At 63.5% G+C, this 16,872-nt stretch overlaps 1 protein-coding gene and 1 long non-coding RNA gene across 4 annotated transcripts in view; both read left to right on the forward strand.

Annotated features, from left to right (window-relative positions):
• The window catches only part of PRDM16 (PR/SET domain 16), a 313,792-nt gene that overhangs the window by 173,984 nt on the left and 122,936 nt on the right, over window positions 1-16,872 (forward strand). The gene's annotated exons all lie outside the window — the stretch shown is intronic.
• On the forward strand, window positions 8,781-14,439 carry LOC123379443. The gene is made up of 3 exons (XR_006583835.1): window positions 8,781-8,999; window positions 9,222-9,276; window positions 9,540-14,439. It is a non-coding gene; the product is annotated as an uncharacterized LOC123379443 (long non-coding RNA).

Consider the following 16,872-nt stretch of genomic DNA (forward strand, 5'->3'; position numbering starts at 1 on the left):
AGGCCCCCCCGCCTGGACTGGCCCCCCCCAAAGCCCCAGTGCCTGCAAGAACACAGGATGCTCTGCCGTGGGAGGGGGCTCTCACCTGCCAAACGGTGGGGACCGTGGTCCTAGGGCCGTGTCGTGTCATCCTGGTGGGCTTGTGCTGAGGAGTGAGCGGGACGCACAGGTCTGTGTATCTGCCGAGAGGATCGGGGTCCCTCCTCCGTGCCGTATCCCCCTCAGTGGTTCCGTGGGGCCCAGGGACCCCACGTATGGTGTGAGACAGACCCGTCCATCCGTCCATTCGCTCATTAGCCACACCCGTCACGAGGCCTGCATGGCCTGTGTGCCCTGCCCTGTCCGTCTAAGGGGCTCACACGAAGTCCGCTGATGTGGCCGGAGCTCACGGGCACTGGGGGGTGAAGAGAAGGCACCCAGGCCATCTGAAGGGGCGTGTGGGGCAGGGGCTGCGGAAGGCTTCGTGCTGGGGAAGGTTTAGGCAGGACCTAACAGAGTGGAAACCATCAGTTATCGTCCAAGGAGAGGTGTTCCTAAAGAAGGAACAGAATGTGCAAAGGCCCAGCAGCATGGAACAGCATGTAGAAGGCCGCGGGTCATTCTGTGTGTCTGGGGCGTGGCCAGGGCCTAGGTGCCACGTCGGCAGTCAGGCCAGGTGTCGGGGAGGGACACACCCAGCAGCCCGGGGCCGCACCCTGGCCGCTCTGGCTGCCAGAGGCAGCAGGGCCTGGCAGAGTCTGGCCAAAGCAGGGCTCACCTTACCCAGAAAGCTGTTCCTTCCGCGAAAAAGCACAACTCCCAGGGAAGAGAATAAAACGTCCTCAATTGGCAGCGAAGGTTTTACATTGTTCCGTGTTCTTTGCTGCATTGTTCAAATCCCCCAAAACACACCGAGGCTCTGATACAATTTGGGGAAAAGATGAGGGACAGAAAGGCCCCCCCGGACCCAGAGCCGCCCTCTTTCCTTGGGCTGCGACTCCCACTCCACAGCCCCCGGGGGTGCGGCAGGGACGCCCCCCGAGCCAGAATGTGGGGCGGGGGCGGGGGCAGCACCTGAACCTGAACAGGTGTCCTGGTGGGGCTGAGGCTGCCGGGAGGAAAGTCAGGGCCCGCATGGGGGTGGTGGGGGATGCCTTCAGAATGGAAAGACGGGGCAAAGCCCCCTCCCAGAGACAGAGGGAAGCCCCGGGGCAGGATGGGGGCAGGGCGAGACGGCTTGGCAGGACCTAACCCTAACCTCCCACCCACCCACACCCTAGTTTCTCTGAACCACGTGGAAGGAGCCCCACCACCCCCGAGGCCCCGTGCCTAGAAGAACCAGGGGTGCTCGGCCACGGGAGGGGCCTTTGGGGGAGAAGTGGCGAGTGGGGGTGCCCCCTGCCCATGCGCCGGGATCCTTGCGTTTTGGGGTGCGCCCACGTGTGTTTCCAGGGTGGCGCGTCTGCGGGTGGGCGTGGGGGGCAGGTCCCCAACCGCGGGCTCCGCGTGGGGCGCCGGGAGCGAGCCCCGAAGGTGAAACAGCCACATCGATGTCTGCATAATGAATCGGGATCCAAATCTTTAACTAATTGAGTACATTGAATAGAAAGTCCCCAAAAAGGAAAGGGGAAGAAAGACTAACACGAGACACTTTTCAAAGCTTCTTTAATGAAAAGTGTATTGGGGATTTGACCGTAATGGCTATCCTCGTTTGCCAAAGCCCGACGCCCTGGCAGGTAACTTTCATGAAGCGTATCTGAAATGGTACCTAAATGAATTAGCAATAAAATGGACTTAGACCGAGCAGTGGGGACCTCCATTAATCTCGGGTTAATCACTAAAGAGATGCCATTCACTTTTCTTAAGAAGTCACATTTTTCTCCCCTTGCTGGCGACCAGATTTCATAAAGTAACATATTTCTAATGAAAGGTCTCTGCTTGAATTAAACCCTGAAGGTTTATGCAGATTTCGCGTCTGATTACTGCTGGCATGGGCTCTTAGCCGGCTGCGGAAGGAAGGTCCTCTCTGAAAGGGCCCAGCGTGCAGTTCAAAATATTCTTTGAAATAAAATAGTGCACTCGTGCTTAGTGGCTTTAATCAGCCCTGACTTTTGATAGTCAAACAATAGCTAATTACAGTAACACCTGCCTTCCAGGCCCTGTCATGTTGGCTCCTGCCGGAGAGAGGCCTTGTCTCTGAGCTGCGTGATTATTACAGACTCCCCGCACAAAGTCACTATAGCTGTGACACTCAGCAAGTTCGGTAGCCATTAGGAAAGGTTTATTTTGCTGCCGAATTGCCAGCTTTCCCTTTACATGCTTCTTTGTGTTTTTGGGGGGCTGGTGGCGGCGAGGGCAAGGAGGAGAGGAAAGGCGCATCGGGGCCTCGGGAAGCCAGAGTCGGGGCCGACGGTACGGGAGTCACCAAAACGCCCTGGGTTTGCTCCCCGTGGCCTGAGCTGGAAACTGGCGCGCTGCATGCCGGAGACCCCGGGGGCCCGCCGTGTACCGATGGCCCGGCGGGACCGGCGTCCAGGCTGGGGGCCTGTGAGGGCAGCTCCGTGGCCCGGCCCCGTCCTCCGAGGGCAGAGCATTATTTCAAATGAGATGCGCCCCCATGCGTGGGGAGCGGGGAGAGAGAGTGCCTCAGTGGAAGTCATAAATTACTATCTCGTTTACGTCTTTCCTTTCTCATTAATTTTGCCTGGCAAATGAGCCCGAGTCTTCCAGAACCCAGCCAAGTGAGTAACATCGGCCTGTCAGCCGTGGGCCTGACAGGCCCTGTAACAGGTTCCCTCCCGTGAACAACATGGACGTCGGTGATGACAAAGCGGTGGGCGTCCCGTCCTCCAGGCCCGGCAGACCCCAGCCCGGCCCCTGCCCACAGCTGCCTGTTCCGGGTCCCCTGCTCGCCCCCCACGGCCCTTTGGTGGGACCCCCAAAGGAAGACAGAGGGAGGAGGAGGGTCTGGCTGGGCCTATCAAGGGGGGGCGGGTACAGACTGGCGGTCATCCAACACGCTGTCGGCTGGCACGACCCTGACAGCACGGGCCCCGAGGGGCCAGCTCTGCTCCAGGCAGGTGCCCTCTTTCAGGGGCCAGTTCGGGGCCCAGCTGGTGGGCCCAGTGCCATTGAGAACTGCATCAGGCCCCTGGGGAGAGGAGGCCACCAAGGACCCGGGGGGACCTTTCTCTGCCGGACGACCTGAGAATCGGGGGTGGAGCCCAGAGGGTGGGAGGGGGCTGCCCCAAACCGGAGGGTCCCTGCAGCGGCCCGGTGGTTCCGGCTGCCCCCGCGAGGCCTGCCTCTCTGTGGCTCGGGGCTCAGAGCCTCCGAGGTGCTGCTGAGCCATGTGCACCGCGGCCAAGACCCAAGTTCCCTGCTGCCTGCGGTCGGACGGCCCCCGCGGAGGGCGTGTGCGCGCACCAGAGCGCCCGGGTCCCTCTCGAGCTGCGGGTACCACTTCCGTGCCGCTGGCTTTGGTCTCTGGACGCGGCACCGTGTTGACAATTACCCCCGGCCAAGACTTGCCAAAACCTGGAGTTGAAAGGCCTTCAAGGACGGGAAAAAACAACTGGAAAGCTGTTTTCTGTTAAGGCAGGTTTATTTTTCCTTGCAATTATGTCTGACTAAAACGTCCTTGTGCGGGGAGGCACTTCCCCAAGAAAGGTCTGATTCATCCTGCCCTGGACGGCGCGCGGGGAACCGTCTCCAGTCCCCGGCCCGCGGGCAGCTCGGGGCTCGGGACCTCATCCGCCAGCCGACTCCCCTCCGCCAACAGGGCCGAGGCACAGAAAGCCCCCGTTTTCTGAAAGCCCCCAGGCTCTCACTTCTCCTTGGCACCGGAACCAGCCCCCTGCCCACGCAGCCCTCTGCCCTGCTGATCTGGCATTTTCTGTCCCCGGGGGCTCCCGCCAGGGCCCCCGAGGCCAGCCGGCAACGCAAGGAGAGCGAGTGCGCTGACGGGGCCTGGACCGCAGTCAAGTTCAGCATTTAATGTGCCGCCGTCCTCTCCCGGGCGCCCCCGCCCCCCTGGCCCTGACCCTCGGCCCCTGGGGCCGGCGTCTGCCTCTCGTCTCCTGGTGTTTGCCATCACCAATCAGTTTGATTGATCATCTCTGTGGCCACAGGTTGGTAATAAAGCCGTTTTGAGAGCCTCTCACATTTCCCCCAGGACTCCGTTGGCATGACAGGACTCGACACCAGCCATTCGTCACCTGCTCTGCGGTCACTGTGCGCGATGACCAGCAGACAGACAGGAACCAGGCTGGGACGGGGCTGCAGGAGGGCCAGCTGGGGGGCTGTGTGGCAAACGGATGTGTCTGCATGCCGTCGGACCCGCCGGAAGGTCGGGTGAGGCTCCGGCCCCTGGGCCACGTGTCACCTGGGGATGTCGCCAAGCGGCCATGGCCTACCCTCTCCCCAGGGGGGCATCGACAAGCCTCGGGGGACAGCTTGGAGGCCAACAGGCACGTTGGCTGGGGCGGCGGTGTGGACCCTCGGGAGCGCTGACCGCCTGGGTCCGCCCCCCCCCAACCCATGGGCACCCCCTAAGGCCTCTTCTGGATGCGGTACCCCGGGCGCGTGTGCACAGACCAGGAGCATGATGAAGGGGAGCCCCCTGCTGGCCCGACCCTTCCTTCTTGGGGAGGAAAGAACAGGCTTTTGACGGGAATGTGCGGATGCCCTCGGGGGTGTGGCCTGGGCGTGTGCTCCCCGGTCATCGGGGCCTAGGTGAGACGGGGCACGGCCCCAAGTGAATCCCCAAGTGCCCTGGAAAGGGGAATGAGTCCTAGTTTCCTTCACACCCCCTCACACACACATGCACACACGCGTGTACGTGGCCTCCTAAGATCACCGATCCGTTGTTTCTGGGAGCTGCGTGAGCAGCAATGCTGGCAGGCGGGGGAGTCCTCTGCTCCAGAAAGGACAGTGGCCAGAGTAGGAGTCTGGGGACGTGGAGGGTCTGGGCTCTTTGCCAACTGACCTCCACGTGTTCCCCCGCCATCGCGGCCCAGCCCCTCCAGGCCCACCCCCTCCATCTCCCGGTGCTCGCCTGGGTCTCAACCCTCCCTGCCTGTGGCGGAGAGGACCCCCCGAGGCCTCTCGGGGCCTCCCTGGACACCCCAGTTCCTCCCGTGGATTGTCTCCCATGATGTATTTTCCCAGGGACGGCCCGGGCCTGCTCACTGGGGCCGGCGGCCAGAGGACCAACTGGCCAGAGGATGCGGGCACCTCCAGAACTTCCTTGTGCTGACGGAGAAACACGAGCCCTGAGACCTCCGGGTCCCCTCGGGCAGCACAGCGAGCCAGGATACCCAGCGGCGACCGCCGGGCCGGCTGTGGAGCTCGCGGCAGGTGTCACCAGGGGCCTCTCCATGCAAGGCTCCCAACCCAGTGAAAAGTGACCCCCCGAGAGTTTTCCCAACTTTGTTGGCAAATTGTCTGGTGGTGCGTTTGGCTGGGGGGGTGGGGTCTGAATTCAGAAAACCTCTGCTGACCTGAGGACAGAGACGCTGGGGGGGAAATGGGGTGACGTAGCACAGCCGCCCGGTGTCACGAGGGCCAGGTGCCCCCCAAGCCCCCCAGTCGCCCCTCCGCCCCCCCACCCACCCACCCAGTGCTTCCAGCCCGAGTGTGGAGTTCTAGTGGGTCTCGGAGAGAAGCTGCCTGTGCCTCTGTCCTCTAGTATGCTGTCTGTCTGTCTGTCCATCATCATCATCCTCTCACTACCATCAGGCCCGAGGGGCTGGCCTGCCCCACATCCTCTCTGTGCAGCCTTTGCAAAGAAAGTGGGTGTGGAAGCCGCCACCAAAGGCCACCAGGGCAGTCCTGGGTCCCTGAAGTGCGAGGCGGACCGTGGAACCCTCCTGTCAAAGGGCAGATGATCACAGGGGCCCTGCGCCTCCCCGCCCCCCCCCCCCGCCACCCCGTCCACCCAGAGGGGCCCCTGGCTTCTTAGCAGGAGGTGGGGCCTCTGTGGGCACTTGCAGGGCAGATGGAACAAGGAGTTGCTTCCCGAGGTCAAGCCCAGAACACAGCTGGGTCTGGGGGTGAATGAGCTCAGGTCAGATCCTTAAAGATGGACGGTGGGGCGCACGGCATTTGGAGGAGCCACCCTGCACAGCAGCCTCGGGCCAGGCACCCCTGCACACGACAGGTCGCAGGGCTGGCTTCCTGCTGCACTGGCCTCACCCCTGGTTCAGGGCTGTCTCCTGCCCTGGCCAGCTGGAGGGCAGGACAGAGTAAGAAACTCTGAGAGCGCTTCCTGCCGAGGGAGAGAGACAGCAGGGGGAGGGGGAGGCCGCTCCTCAACCTAAACTGGGGGCGGGGGGGGCGTGCTGCGGGAGGGCCCAGCGGGAGGGAGGCAGGGACAAAGGGGCTGGTGCCCAGGCCCCCTCGGAAGGGAGCCCCCCAGGGGCCCGTGGACAGCCTGGAGCTGCGGGCAGGCAGGAGGGCCACCAGGGGAGGTGACAGGGAAGCCAGCCTGTGCCCAGCCCGCCCCGAGGCAATGTCACCCAGAAGGCCAGCCAATGCAGAATTGGCAGATGGCCTCCTCCCCAGCACCAGGAAAGCCTGAGCCAGGTTGGGACAAAACCTCCGGGAATCCCAAGTCCATTTGTGGAACAATTATGGGGAAGAAACCAGGATCCCTTAAATGAGAAAATCCCGGTCACCGTGATTCCCCCGCTGGGACAACAGGATGAACGCATGGGCTCCGGGAGGGAGACACAGACTCCCGAGTGGGCACAGACCTAGCCAGGTGCACATACGTCTGCGTTCGGGCGGGTGCCCGCCTGTGCACAGCTGTGCTCGAGGGTGGCACACACACGCGCTTAGCGGTTCTGCGTAGTGCCACGCGCGGTCACACCCCAGACGCAGTGTGACCGCGGCTTCTCGCACTCACCCTCCCGAGCGGCGTGGCGCCCCAAGGGCATGGCCGGCTCTCCATTGTAGTCGCTGCATGGTGCTCGGCGGGGAATGGTGTAGCCTCACCGGACAGCTGGCCAGATCAGTGGCCCCGTCACTGTCACTTTCCACACTGAGGCTCCCTGCCTCACCTGGGCACGGGTCTGGCCTGTCTCTCGCGCCGAGGGCGTGGTTTTCTCTCGCCCCCCCCCCCCGCCCCTCACCACTGCGTCCAGCCCCACATCAGGGAGCGTCCGCCTCAGGGCCTGGGGCTCCTATCGTCCCCATGTGTCTCCCGCTGGGAGAGCCCCACCTGTCACCCTGGCCTCCACCACGGGCCGTGGCTACAAGCACAGTGGCACCAACTGAAGCTTCTGAGGTCTGGAAAGAGGTATTTAGCTTTAAAAAAAAATACTAATAAAAGGGAACCCTGGGCGAGACCCATTCCTGGGCAGGGGGGAGGCAGGGCCGGCCAGCCGTCCCGGGGCCACGAGAAACCAGGGCCATGTCCCCCGGCAGTGGGGAAGGGAGTGAGAATCTGCTCAGGACCCAGGCGGGTTCGGGGAGGCTGGTCGGAAGCAGCGAGGAGACCTGAAGGCTTGGTCCACAGCCCTGCTCATGCTTTCCTCCCAAGCCGGGCTCCCGGGGCTCCGGGCCTCAGAGAGCAGGGCTCTGGGCGGTCCTTTGCCCCGGGCAGCCTTGTCCGGCCGGCCGCGTCCCTAACTCATCTGCAAGTGGGGACGATGCTGTCAGCCCCGCGGCTGCCATGAAGCTGGAGGGAACTTCTGAGCAGGGGTTGGGAGGTGGGGACGGGGGCCCCGGAGGATCAGAGAATCCACGAATCGGGGCCTTGGGGACAACGCTGCAGGGTGCCCAGATGTCCTGTCACTGTGAACCTTGCCATTCTGTGCTGCCGGCTCCCCACCCGAGGACACGCCCGTGGGCACCGCCCCACAGAGGAAGCACCGGCCGTCATAGCCGGCGGTGGCCGGCTGTGGCCATTGGCCGTGAACCCTGGGGTAGGTGGGCAAGCGCAGGGACCCCCAAGAGCCTGGAGATTCTGACGTGGGCTCCATGATGGCAGAACCTAGCTGTCGCACCGATTCTCTCCCCCAGAGTATGGCTTGGCACACAGTAGGTGTTTGGTGGGCATTTTCTGAATGAACTCTTGGAACCAGGAGGAAGACAGGACGGACCCGTCGGGAAGGTGGCCCTGGAACAGGTTCCGTAGTGGAACGTTTCCCGAAGGCCCCTCAGGACGCAGGTCTGGGCTTCCCACGGGGTTTATGCGTCTCTTATGCCTTCTGGGGGGCCAGAGCCCCTCACAGCAGCCGAAGAGCTCTGCTTAAGCGGAGGGTCCTTACGGGCGTTGCGTGGACCCTGCCTTCCGCCCAGGTCTCTGTCCAGCCCCCGGGGTGCAGCCGCCAGCCCCCTCCTTTCGCCAGGAAGCCCCTTTAGACTTGCAAATGAAAAGCCTCTGAAACTGGCCTCCAACTTGGCCCCACCCGCCTACCTATAAACAGGCCCGATTCGTGAGTTCTCAGAATGTTCTAGAAGAGGAATGTGCTTGGGGCTGGCTTTGGCACGCAGACATCTCCATGGAGAGGTCGGTAAGTGCCAGGCTCTGGCACTTACCCTGGAAACGCAGGCTGGCTGGCTCAGCTCAGGAGCTGCCTGTGAGCCAGACGGAGGCTCCCGGCTCCTCCCTCAGCAGCCGCACGTCCTTGACCCAGAGACCTTGCCCCTGCAGTCTGGGCCTCGGGATACTTTGGGAGCAGAGGCCAGCTCTGGTTCGAGAAGCCCCTCCCTCCACCTGCCCCTGCCGGCAACCCCTATGGCTGAGGGTCCCGGCAGCCGCCCTCCCCCCCCCCCCCCCCCCCCGCCCCATGCAGGCTACTCTAGAGTCAGCCCGCAGTGAGGACGGCCACCTTGTGTTGAGAGTTGAGACCGGAGGGTCTTATGACTGAGTAGCCAAGAAGCTTGGTAACGGCCACGGCCACCGAGGTCCCCCCGGACCCCAGTCTCGTGTCTGGAAAGCACTTGCAGAAAAATCCAGGAGGCCTGTGTACGTCTGAACAGGCGAGACTGCTGGTCATTAGCCTCGCTTGCTGGTGTGTTCACTGTTGTGTGTGCGTCCGTGTCGAACCTGGGTGTGTCCCTCCCCCCGATGCGTGGTCAGGGCTGCAGGCCGCAGGGCCGGGGCGCTCGGGGACGGCGCGAGCCTCTCCCCCGAAGGCCCCGGTGAGGGAGGCCGGCAGAGCGGGGCGGTTCCAGCAACAGCGACTTCCCTTTCTCTTCTCTCTTCTGCATTTGTCCCCTTTCGGTGGGCACAGCCAGGGGCTCTGGAGCGCTCCCTAGCAGCAAGCAAGCGGAGCTCTGTGAGCCCAGGTCAGAGCCCAGGTCAGAGGGGAGAGCCCTCCCGTAGGGGTTCCTCCCAACACTGTATTTGGAGAAGTCTGGCCCAGTGGGGGGGCCCTGCCTCCTGTTAGCTCGGTGCCTCGAGCACGGGGCCCTGCAGTCCCAGGTCCCGGGCAGACACCTGCGGACAGGGTGGGCGGGAGCAGAGGGTCAAGGGCAGGATGCCGTGAGGCCGGACAGCCACCCTGTTCCGAGGGAGAAGCCTGAGCGTGTCACCCACCTATTTCTTCCAGAACCTTCCAGCAAAGCCCTGACCGTGGAAGGCCATCATTCGATCTCACAGAGCCAAGTTATTTGCAGGAGATCAGGTGGGGCAGAGGGAGGCTTGCAAGGCTCTGGGGTGGGACCCTGGCTCCCCCCTGGCAGGCAGGAGCATCTCAAGATACAGAGTTTGGGGGGCCCGGCGGTGGCGGGCGGGGCTCTGCGTGGCAGGTGGCCGGCTGCCTGGAGGGACGGACCCCAGAGGCTGGTCAGTTCGCCTCCTGCGGTCCGGGCCTGGGCAGGGGCTGCCACCGGTCTGCCCGGAGGCTGGGGTGAAGGCGCCCTCTGTCGCCTGCTTGGGGGACGTCTTTCCTCCCCAACACCCTAGCCGCTCGAAAGCCTGCAGACCGACATCACACGCCCCGGTTTCCCCAGACATTATCTGCCTTTTGGGAACCTTTAAAATAGAGTCTGACTTAATATAAACCGTGTGGTTCTTGAAGCGCGAGTTGTTTTTCGAGCGTTTAAGCGGCGGTGCCTACCTGGGGAGGGGGCTGGGGAGGGAGGAAAACGGACATTCTCCTGTTAAGTCAGCGTTCATGGAAAGCAGTTGAAGGTTCGGCCAAGCTGATGTTTCCCGGCGGCCTGGCATTCTGTCCAGAGCACGAGCATTTCAGAAAGCTCCGGAAACAAGGGAGAGGGGGCACGCCTCCCCAGGGCCAGCTTTCCCCCGGGCTGTGTGCGTGTAGCGTCGGGAGCAGGGCTGGGGTCCTCGGGGCTCTTCCGCTGGCGGGACGTCGCCGGCGGGGACGGGACGGATGGCAGGCGGGGCTGCAGAGGAAAACCACCTTTACGGTTTTCCTTCGCACGTTCCAGCTTGGGGAGAACACTTTTCCTCCCCGGGTTCCAAACTGCCTGCGTGCATTCAAACATCAGAGTTAATAAGCATATTTAAGTGCTTTATGGAGAGCGGCTTCTGCTTTTGTTTTTGTGTTTCCGTGTCTAAGATGTCAGTTTTCCACCTGGGAACAAATGGATGATTTTTTTTTTTTTATCTCCCTCTGTGGCAATTTGTTTCTCCTTCTAGTGACTCACTTGAGGGGACAGCTGCGCCCTAGTGCGTCCGTCTGGCTTTCCTGACCAGACAAGTGGAGGCCAGCCCTACACGTGGGTCTCCCCAGGCAGAACACGCTGTGTGGGCAGCACTGGGCCCCCCCCCCAGGCCATCCCCGAGGGGTCAGGGGCCACGGAAGTCCTTCCCCATCGGGACAGAGCAGGAGGGACAGGCCGGTGGGGGCTGAGGCAGAGGAAGTATCGGATCATAAGCCTACACTTCCCGTAACAATGAGCCTTCCCTGAAATTCTGGACTGGGTTCTGCAGCCTCTGAGGATGCCCAGACACCATTAGACGAGTTCCACATTCGTGTCACCTGAGAGGCCCGGGCGTCCTGTTAAAGTCGGGGATCCTGCTAACCTCCGGGCCCCACCTGAGCGAGGCCCTGGGCTGACGACCGTCTCTAACAGCTCTGGAAACCTTTCCAAGGCACGTGGGCTCCGTGTCGTCGGCGAAGCTTTTATGAGTCCCACATTGGGGAATGAGTTTATGGAAGGCCCAACAACCACGGGGGGGAATGGGGGGGTGCCACCTAACCTGAGAGAACGCCCCCCATTGTGCCCTGGAGGGTCTGCTGGGACCGTCCGCGGTATCCTTTGTCCAGGTGTTGGTGGGTGAGGGGGTCCCTGCCCCCCCTGGTGTCAAGCACCTTGTCCCGTGCACAGCTTGGGTCCGCAGAGAGCCCCTGGCCCCGACGGAATGGAGATGTGGCCTTGGTACAGACAGATGCTCTGTGACAGAATTTGCAGCCTTATGAAGGGAAATCGGGCGCTTCATCCCGTGCCGGGGAAAGAGGGATGAAACCCTGGGCGGTTGGGGGCTCTGTGCTTGGCTTCCCAAAACAGCTCTTCATCTGGAAAACTCCAGAGAGCCCACCCGAGCGGGCGACAGAGCCCCACAAGTGCAGCGTCCCGGTCGGGCCAGGGGCAGAGCAGGGACCAGAGCCCGAGCCTGGCACGGGTGGTCCAGTCCACAGCGACAGACGGAAGCTTCTCGGCTCAGTGACCCAGGTGGCACGTCCACCACGCCCTCTGGCCCCTCCCCCAGCTCTGAGCTCCAGAGTGACGTGCCCAGGAATAGATCGTGGGCTTTGGGAGGCAATGGGGGCAGGGTCCCCGGGCACAGGAGCCCGAGGGGTTTGAGGCTGCCTCGGACAGCCCAGAGGGGGGGGCAAGCTGGTGCTCCGTGGCCCCAGCTCCAGGGGGAACATCTCCCCGCGGCCCTTGGAGAGGTTTCCAGAGCCCACTGGGTACCCTTGGGGGCCCCGGGTGCCTGTGGGATCAGGCCCGTCTGGCTTGGGGGCCCCGTCACTCGGCCCCAGCCCCACGGAGGGCAAGGCCCTCTCCCCTCCACTTGGCCACCTGGTCGTTCTTATTACCTCTCCAGGTGTCGCTGGGGAAGGAGCTCACCCTCCTGCCTGCGCCCCATTGTTCCGCAGGCTCTCTCTTAGGTCATTTTACATTTCCACCTGATCCCTGTAATTCTGTAAAACGTTCCCAGGCCACAGCACGACCCTGCCACAGCTGGTGTCTCGCCCCTGCTCACAAAGCTCAGACGGCTGGCGCGGGCCCTGGGAGCGGGCAGGTCCGCGGCCACCGGGATGGGACTGCCCCGCGTGCCCCGGCCCCACCCTCCACCCACGCCCCGACGTCAGCGTGGGGTGGTCACAGCCCTCCGCGGCGCTCCCCGGGGCCGTGGGCACCTGGTCAGGTGAGGGCTGGCTGCTGGCCAAGGACAGGGGCGCCTGCCCGCGGCGTGCACAGGACGCGGGTCGGGACGGGCAGACGGCGCTCTGTGCGCGGTCGCGGGGCCCAATCACAGCCTGGTGCTGAAGGCCCCCGGCAGCACAAATACCAAGAGAACATTTGAAAAGCTCAATAAATTGATCATATTCCAGTGAACCTTCACCCTCATAACGATGGGACCATTTAAATGCTAATGTCATTTTTTAAAAAGTCAATTACAGGAGTTTTGGAGCGATGGAGTCAGCATTCTCCGCCCTCCTCCCGCCAGCCCCGGCTCCCCCGCGGCGACGGGCACTCGAGCGTTCGCCGGGGTCCCTGTAGGGTTCACCCCGCCAAGCCGTCCCCGTCGTGGAATCAAGCGGGCGCGGGCGCCAGGAATACCCGTTGTTAACGGGGCAGCGTGTGTGGACCCCGGGGGTGGGGGTGGTGGCTGCACTTGGCCCCGAGAACTGGCGAGCCCACCCCAGCCGCGCGCCCCGCCGGGTCCCTAGCAGAGGAGGAAGAGGGTGGGAAACTCCCGGCCTTCCTGAACGTGCAGGGGTGGGGTGGGGGAGACTGCCAGGTTCCGTCGGCCCCTGCTGCACCCCCTCCTTCCTCTTGGGGGGCTTCCTCGCCCGCCCTCCGGGCTCCCGAGTGGGCCGACCGGCTCCCCCATGGCTGGGAGGGGATCCCAGCTGAGGGTTCTGAGCGTCGCACCCCGCACGGGGGCCTGGGGGTCCCGCGAGCACGCTTACACCGCCCACGCCAGCAACGGCAGCGATGGCTTCCGTGCTGACAGCCTTCTGGGTACTTCACGCTTGACTCTCTCAGGGCCTTGCTCCAAAAAGGGAAACAGAGGCACGGAGGGGCCCGGGGCCGGCCTGGCTCACGTGCTGTCGGGTGGAAAGAGCTGGAACTCCAGGCAGGTCTATTCAGGGCCACGCGAGCCACACGGCGCAGAGGCAAAGCTGCCTCAGCCAGGAGACCTGGGGTGTCCGCTCTGGCGGCCACGACGGCCTGCGTCCCCAAGGACGCAGACGGTCCCAGCCTCAAGGAGGAAGTGACGAACTTCCCAGGGCCTTGGCGTTGAGTGCTGACCTGTGACCCCCGTGCCCAGCTCAGTGTTTGGACGGGGGAGCAGACACCTGGGGGCCGGGCGGGTCCCGGACGTCCTCTGTGGTGTGAGGCTGTGGGTCAGGGTCACGGCACGGCTGGGACGCCCCCTTCCGCTCTTCTGTCTGCGCTTTCCCCTCGCCAGCTTCTGGAGGAAGGCACCTCCAGACTCTTCTACATGCCCTGGGCACGGAAAGCCCAGCCACCGGGGGCCCCCGGGATCTTTCCCGGGAAAGTCAAGGTGCAGGCCCCCGGCACGGAGCTCAGCCGGGGTGGTGGGGGGACTGTGCCCCGCTCCCCCTCAGCCCGGCCATCCTGCTGCAGGGAGTTTAACCCGCTGCCTTCACAGTGCAGATGAGACCCCCAGGCCTAGAGCCAGGAGCCAGGAGCCGGGGTCAGAGAGGCACGGTCTGCCCTTCCCGCCTCCCTCCCCAGCGCGTGTCCTGGGGCACGGGTTGGCGTGCGGGTTCAGCCGACGCCGTGGGAGGAAGTGTAGCTATTCTGTTCCTGCACGTGGCCGATGCCCGGTGCGTCCAGGATTTGTGAGGCTTCAGAATTTCCAAAGGGGGGGCGGGCCCGATGGTGGGGGGAGCTGGCATGCCATCCCTGGAGCACCTCCGTGCAGGGCCTCGGGGCCGCATGCTCAGCTGGCCAGCTGCCTGGACGCCATCAATCCCTGGCCGATGACCCCAGTCCCTGCAGAGGAGGGGCTGGTGCTGCGTCCGGGGCCCTGCCTTCTTCCTGGTGCTCTGAGCAGTCACTACAGGCCGTAGGCAGAAGAACCCCAAAAGGGGAGGAGGGGGGAGGGGAGGCTGCCCGTCTGGCCACAGGAACTAGGGGTCACAAGTTGGGGGGGGCAGGGCTCCAGGGAGTACAGTCCCAGCCCCTTGACACAGGACCCAGGGGAATGCGTGGGGTGGAGTGTTAGCCGGGGGGGTCTGCAGGCTAACAACCCCCCTGGGAGTCCTGTTGCCACCACAGTCTGGGGGCCCAGCGGTGATGATAAGGACTCTGCAGACAGACAGACCTCCCCCCACCCCCACCCCCAACCCCACCGCCCAGGAGACCCAGCGCAGCCACTCAGCTCCGGGCCTCGCTTTAGGCACCTATAAGATGGGACACCTACCAAGTGGCAGTTAAAGCGGGTGACACCTGTGCTCCTGGCCATGCAGGTGCCATACACGTGCTCAGGTACAGCTTCACAGGTGTTTCCCTGCAGCACATTTCCACCTACAGGTGATCTGGACCTCTGGCCCCCGTGCCTTCTGTTGGGTGCTCCCTGAACTCACCTTCCTGCCCCTTGCTGGGGCCCATGCTGCGCTGGGGCCGGGGCCGGGGCCGGGGCTGGGGCTGCGTTGGGGCTGCGCTGGGGCTGGGGCTGGGGCTGGGGCAAAGGAGGCCTGTCGCGGCATCCGCAGCCCAGCCCACAGTCGGCCTCCTGACGATACTGACCCGGGAGCCGAGCCTCATCCCCAGATCTCCTGTGCAGGACCTCCCTGAGAGGCCAGGGTCCCAGCCTTTGGGGGCAGAAAACGGACGCAAATGAAAGACGGTGCCCAGCAGCCTGGCTTGGCTCTGAGCTCCTGAAGTGTGAGCTCCTGCCATCTTCCCAGGACCCGGCCACGGAGAGGGTCTTGGCACCCCCCACTGCGCAGATGTGGAGACCGAGGCACAGAGCGGTTGGAGCTCAAGTCCCCCCAAGCCGGGTGGGACACAGACGGCCAGAACCCCCACTTTCCCCAAGGCGCTCACGTGGTCTCTCCCTCCTGCTCTATGCCACTTCTGAGCCCAAACCGCACCGAGTCTGGCCAGCTCCTCCCATGATGGGGACAGAGGGACACGCTCAGGACAGTGCTGGGGCAGCCATTGCTAAAGCAGGCGTGTGGCCCCGACCCCTTCTGCTGAGCGGCGTCCCCCCTGCGGATGAGCACTGGGCCCGAGCCTGAACGGGCTCCGGGAAGCCTCGCGGCAGAGGAAGAAACTCAAGACGGGGGCCACGCATCGCAAAATATTGCAAAATTTTCCGAGGCGGGCCCTATTCGATCCCTGAAACGGGATATGTGCCCTGAACTTGGCCACATAATACAGCTCTGTCTGGGAAGGGACGGGAGCACCGGGGACCGAGCTATCTTTCAAAGAGCGATAGTTACGGAAATTAGTGGTGCAGAAATCCAACCCCATCATTCATCGGGGCCTTATTAACTGTCCTACGGCGTGAGAGGCAGCCTGGCCTCCTGACCGCAGGGCCTGGGAGAGGCTGTCTCGTCCCCAGCACCGGGGAGGTGTGGGAGCAGCCGTGTCCCGGGGCCCTAGCGGTCCAGACAGCAGTGTGACTTCCCCAGAGTTAGGACTCTGGGGACAGGAGCTGACACAGAAGGCACCTGACCCCTGGACTCTCAAGAAACATCATCTGTTGTTGTTACTATTCCAGCAGCCGGAAGGCCGGAGGGCCGGCCCCGGGGTCCGCGGGCCTCCTGGGCACTGGAGCCTCCAAGGTGCTGCGGGTCACGTGGACCACCCAGCGGCCACCGTGGGACAGGGCCTCCCCAGCCACGCGCTGCCTGCTGATGGAACCATTGCCGGTTTTAAATAAGTTTTTGAACAAGTTTTAAATAAGTTCCAAATGCAAAAAGCACCACGAAAGTGTCGTGCGTATGGTAGCTAGAGGTCGTCAGCCTCAGCATCGTCCGGGGACCCGTCAGAAATGCAGGTGCTCAGGGTCCAGCCCAGACCTTCCGGGCGGAGCTCGGGGGCCGCGGTCAGGGCTCTGTTCCCGTCTCTTACTGAGCCCTGCGGGTGATCCTGACGGGAGGAAGACCACTGGCCCGCACAGGACAGATCTGCTTCCAGCTACTGTTCCTGTAGGATCTTCTCCACGAGGAGCAAACGGAGGCCTCCCACTGCCTGGGACGTCCCCCGGTAAGGTGCGAGAACTCGCCCTGCGCCTGTCTCCCGCACCCACCGTGGATACGTCTCCACAGGGGCTCCCACAGGGCCCGGCGTCTCCAGACGCCCCTGAGTCCGGCCGGAGCTGCACACGGCAGAGGAAACCCAGCATGACCGCGCGTGATCGTTTCAGAAAGGCCGTTTCAGGGGCCCGAGTCTTCGGGCCAAAGAGGCCTTGGCAGGGTGCCTGCCTTTCAAGGTCATGCTGACGACCTTCTGCACACGCTGGATTTATTGAGAGGAAAACAGGTCGAGTTGTTTTGTCCGATGGCATCACCAGAAGGAATCTCCCGTGGCCGAGCCGCAAGCCTGTTACTCAACACTCGCGTTATTACGGCGCAAAGCCAGATGAGAGGGAGCGAGGAGGTGATAACGCAGCCGGGAGGGTGCACGGCCTTCCCAAACCCGTGCATTTTTAGCTCCTGTGAATCAGAGTGGCCACCGGCTCTGTCCGGGAGGCTTTGATCC

Source organism: Felis catus, chromosome C1 (genome assembly GCF_018350175.1).
Source record: "Felis catus isolate Fca126 chromosome C1, F.catus_Fca126_mat1.0, whole genome shotgun sequence".
NCBI lineage: Eukaryota > Metazoa > Chordata > Mammalia > Carnivora > Felidae > Felis > Felis catus.